Source organism: Amblyomma americanum, chromosome 1 (genome assembly GCF_052857255.1).
Source record: "Amblyomma americanum isolate KBUSLIRL-KWMA chromosome 1, ASM5285725v1, whole genome shotgun sequence".
In the NCBI taxonomy this organism is placed as follows: domain Eukaryota; kingdom Metazoa; phylum Arthropoda; class Arachnida; order Ixodida; family Ixodidae; genus Amblyomma; species Amblyomma americanum.
Window position 1 is genome coordinate 95,663,467 of NC_135497.1, and position 5,213 is coordinate 95,668,679.

General features: G+C 50.2%; 1 pseudogene; it reads right to left on the bottom strand.

Moving 5' to 3' along the window:
* Positions 1-510: 510 nt before the first annotated feature.
* LOC144112667 (uncharacterized) lies at positions 511-4,900 on the bottom strand (annotated as a pseudogene).
* Positions 4,901-5,213: the final 313 nt, after the last annotated feature.

Genomic DNA, 5,213 nt, shown 5'->3' on the forward strand with positions numbered 1-5,213 from the left:
GCTCGTGGAAACCAAGGTCCGCCTGCACGGGCCACAGCACCTGCACACCTGCCACCCCCAACAAGAGACACCCACCCATCCCACACTGATGCTACGTGTGTAGTGGGTTTGCGTGCAATGTGCTCTACGGCCAAATCCACCAGTCATTGACACGAAGCGCAAGCCTGGCCATCGAACCGAACTAATGACTAGTGAAGCTGGCTGCTCTAGTGGCACTAGACTGACAACCGCTATTCCCTGTGTAGTGAAGTGTACAGAGACGAGCAATGAAACTATTCGTGTTGGGAATCTTGCAGCCATGCGCTCTCTCTCTCTCTCTCTCACACACACACACACACATACGCGCACACAAGCATCCATTCACATTTGTTCGCCCCGTGTCAAAATCGTGTAAGAACACTAGAAACCCCACCAATTCCCCATTTATTTCATGTTGTACATGGCAAATACAGAGCAATACAAGCACATTTAGAACACACAGTTAAGATTAAAACCCGAAGACCCTAGCAGTTAACCTACAAAAATTAAAAAAAGCTTTGAACGTCAAAGGGCACTGAGCGAAACTTGCAATCGAACAGGAGTCTTCACTGATGCTTGAACCAATCGCACGATGCAAAAATTGCGCGCGAGGCGAAAACCGAACGAGTGAATACCGCAGGCTAGAAGTGACGTGGCCAGGCACCCTCAGAAAACCAGGACGCGAACGCACCTTGTTGAGGGCGGCTCCAGGATCCAGAAAACCGAAAGCGCATCGGGACTAAGCGCCGATGATTGAACGACACATGACACCCGACAAATGACTGGACGTCTTCTGGGAAGCCTCCGTGCGGGAAGCAGCAGGCGAAAATAACTTTACTGCTGTGTAATTTGTACAGAATATGGCGATACAGAAAAATGCAAAACATTGAGTCTAACAGCTCCCTAGCAGAGTTACAAAATAAACGGTGGTCTCGGAACAAAATGAGAACAAAGCGTTTCAGAGTGAAATTACAGCCCAAAGACAGGGTAGCTTAACCAGAGACCGGGTTTCAGTGGGGCCCGATGCAATCGTGGCATGTGCACAGCCCCCGGCGTTGCAAGCAAAGCTGAACCCCGAATCCCCACAGAGGCTAGGATCACCGTGGGGCAAACGTGACGCAGAAAGAAAGGTGAAGGTGGCTTGGGTGGTCAGGGACGGGATACGTACCATGAGATGGTGTCGACTGCTGATAACCGGACCGGCCGGCGATAGCAGGAACGCCATACGCGTCCGTGGCCGCCATGGAGGTGGACGCGCCGTCGCCGGATGACGCGGCGGCAGGGGAGGCGGCGACCACAGGTGCTATGGTCTTGTCATCGTATGGTGTTAAACTAGTTGGCGACGGCTCGATGTCTACTGCAAATGACAAGTTACGAGGCGGTGTCAGTAACAGGGCCGAGAAACTTGAGCAAAACTTTGTTTACCTTGACTCGTGATAGGAATGTCTGAAGGCAATGAAGGTTGAGCAGGAACAAGTGCAGAGTTGCCGGATGTGGACCCTGTGTGATGAGACTGCTGTGACTCGTCCCCTAGTGCTTGTGACGACGAGGGAACGTCCGGGAACACTGGAACCTGAGAAGAAATAAAAAAGGCGTATCGTAAGAACTAAGGGCATGTTTGGCAATCGTTACGGGCACAGACTCTTAAATGGGGAGCACAGCGGCAAGAGGTCACCTACGCTCTCGGTCGCCGCAAATTCTTCCATAACGTCGAAAGGCTCCACATCGAAGTCTGCATCGTCGCCCTCCCCCACGTCGTCACCAATCGAGTCCTGAGTATGCTGAGAGATGCTGGCCTGAACACTTGAACCGTGACGAGCGCCTGAAGGCACGGCAGTAGACGACGCCACATTGGAAGCCCGACTCGCAGGGGACGCGGTGTGAGGGTCGGTCATGTGATCACTAGACATACTACCGTCCTCAATAATTTCGGGACTATCGGGCACCTTGATACGCGTCGCCGGCGGAGCGTCTTCAGAGTCGCTCTTGTTGGAGTCGCTAGGTGAGCGCCGCCGAGGCCCTCTTTCGTTTACTGAGCGGCGGAGATTCGGCACGCGGTGAACCCACGGGTCCAGAGTCCGCAGCACCGTCCACACTGGTCACGAGACCCTTGACCTTCAGAGTCTCGGCAGTCTTGAGGAGCGCCATGAGATCTTCCTGCGACACGACTACCTCACCGCGGTACATGAACTCGACTATCGCCCTCAAGTCCACGTAGCGCATGTCCTTCAGTATCACAATAGGGTGCTTGCAGGGATTCTCGGCAAAAAGCGCTTGAAAACAGGGGCTGCAGGCGGAGAGGACCATCTTATGCGCCTTCAGCGAGAGACCTTCGCACGCCAGCGTAACGTCCACCAGCGCTTCGTTAGACAGCATTTGATAGAACACGGCCAGCATGTTCGACTGGTGGTTGTTCCACTTCAGGCAGAACTGTTGGGATCCCATCTTCGTCCGAAGTGGTTGCGTGGCTGCAAAGAAAAAAAATTGCTACACCCACCCGTAGAACAGCCATGCGGCACTCAAATCTGCCACGACGCGGAGCAAGCTGTAAAACTGGCTGAAAGAACATAATCCTCAAATTCACGTCAAAATTGCAAAAGAAGCCAACCCAAAGGTCAGTGTGGGCGTCAAAAATTACAAACCCAATCGTAAAAAAAATGGGCCTAATACTTTCGTCGCAAGTCAGTGCGGCCTGGGGATAATTAAGAATGGCGAACGCCAGGTTGACAAGACGCCACGCCTGTCTTCCGTCATTAAGCTGGCCTCCCCGCCTCCCTCATGCAAATGTGCACTCGAATGGCCATATTGTCTTCCGCAGAAAATATTTCCACCGGGCAAGTTAACGTACAAAATTTTACTTAGCCGCAAAACTCGCGCCTAAAGACCCGAAACAATGAACCCCGCGATTCTAGATATTGCCCAGAATCTTGTCACTGGCCTATGAAACGCGAACTCCGCAATCTAGACGCGCCGAAGTGCACGGAACTGATTAAAAAGTTGGAATGTTGTAAATTAAGGAGTCGAACGCGACTAGGCCAAATTTCTTTGAATATTCCAAAACGGCCGCTCAGGAAAGCTGAAAAGTCGGCATTTACCGCACGGAACAGTTGCGGCGAGGAGCGTCCGTCAAAGGACGGCACGAACGCAGTTGTCGTTAAAGTGTCGTAAAAATAAAAAAAATATACCTCATTGAGACGAAAACGCTATTCCACTTCGCGGAATTGTTAAAAATACTTCGGAACGGCAGTCTAGCTTCAAAAAAAAAAAGCCATGACGTAGAACTATCAACGGTCTTCCCGAGGAACAAAGCGCACGACTGAAAAAGAATCCTGCAAAAATGCCACAAAAACCCATCAAAAATGGACAAATACTTGACTGAAGCAAGAATGATAATTGTACAAAGGTAAAATTCGTTGAAGTTAGCTACGAACACTTCCCAAGAGGAATTGAACATTTAAGCCTAACATACCTATACAGGACTAGGCGTTCGCGTTGCAGCGGCTCACCGCAGATGCGGCCTCATAGCACGGCGCCTTCGGGTCTACTCATGACGCAAGGGCTGCCCGCCGGCGGCTAGTAAGCAAACACCAGTGGCGCCAGTAAGCGCATCGGCCAATAAGCGCCTCGACGTGCAGCCCTCTAATGGCGGAAACCTCAATAAACACTAAAAAAAGGCGACCAAACGCGACGTCAGCGAACAACAATCTTGACGGTGACACTTTGTGTAGTTATGATGAATTTGCGCTCTTATTATAGATCTATAAATAGAGTAATTATAGCCGCAAAAGTCGCGCCTAAAAAGCTGAAACAATGAACCCCACCATTCTAGATATTCCCAAAATTTTGGAACAGGACTATACGGCGCGGTTCAGGTGTCCAACGATATATGAGACAGATACTGCGCCATTTCCTTTCCACAAAAAACCAATTATCAAACGCGAAACTCCGCAAGCCAGACGCGGCGAAGGGCACCGAACTGATTAAAAAGATGGAATGCTGCAAATTAACGAGTCGAACGCGACTAGGCCAAATTTCTTTGAATATTCCAAAACGGTCACCCGAGCCTCCAAGAAAAAAAAAACGAATATCCGTAAGCAGAATTTTTGAACTGTCAGAAGAGCGCTAACAATTATGTGCAGAAAACGCGTATACATGCTATTAATGGCAGAAAACTGAAATTAATCAGGAATGCAATTTTAATAGGCTGGCACTCCCTAAAACGGAACCGCGAAGCTCCCGCCCGCGCAAATACGGTCGAATATGGCCGACGCTTCTCCCCAGAACTAAGGCTCTACAGCGAGGCCTAGCAACGGGCGAGGCACGGCGTCTCGCCGCCATTAGACAGAGCTTGACCAACTACACCTCAAATATTTTAGAATGGCCCTCAAAGTTGGTATGGAACTTGAAAACGCTGCCCTTACCCCCGAAGGACGCCAGGAACGCGGAAAAACTCGGCATGTACCCAAGGTACGGTCACGGCGAGGAGCGTCATTCAACGCCCCGCACGAACGCAGTTGTCAGGAAAGTGTCGTAGAACTAAAAAAATACCTCACTGATACGAGAACAGTAGTCCACTACGCGGAATTTTCTGAAAATACTTCGGAACGGCAGTCTAGCTTCAAAAAGCCAAGGCGTAAAACTATCAACGGTCTTCCCGAGGACGAAAGCACCCAACTGAAAAAAAGTCCCGCTAAAATGCCAAAAACCCATCTAAATGAACAATAGTTGACTAAAGCAGGAATGATAATTATACTAAGGCAACATTTCTGAAAATTAGCTATGAACGCGTCCCAAAAGGAATCGAACATTTAAGCCTCACATACCTGTACAAGACTAGGCGTTCGCGTTGCAGCGGCTCAGCGCAGATGCGGCCTCACAGCACGGAGTCTTCGAGTCTACTGACGGGCAGCCGGCGGAAAGCAAGCAAACGCCAGTGGCGCCAGTAAGCGCCTCGGCCAATCAGCGTCCTCGACGTGTGCCCTCTAATGACGGAAACCTTAATCAACACTAAAAAATTGGAGGATAATATTTCGTTTTTGAGGAAAGGAAATGGCGCAGTATCTGTCTCACATATCGTTTGACGCCTGAACCGCGCCGTAGGGGAAGGAAAAAAGGAGTGGGTTCAAAAAGAAAGGAAGAAAGAGGGGCCGTAGTGGAGAGATCCGGAATAATTTCGACCACCTGGGGATCTTTAA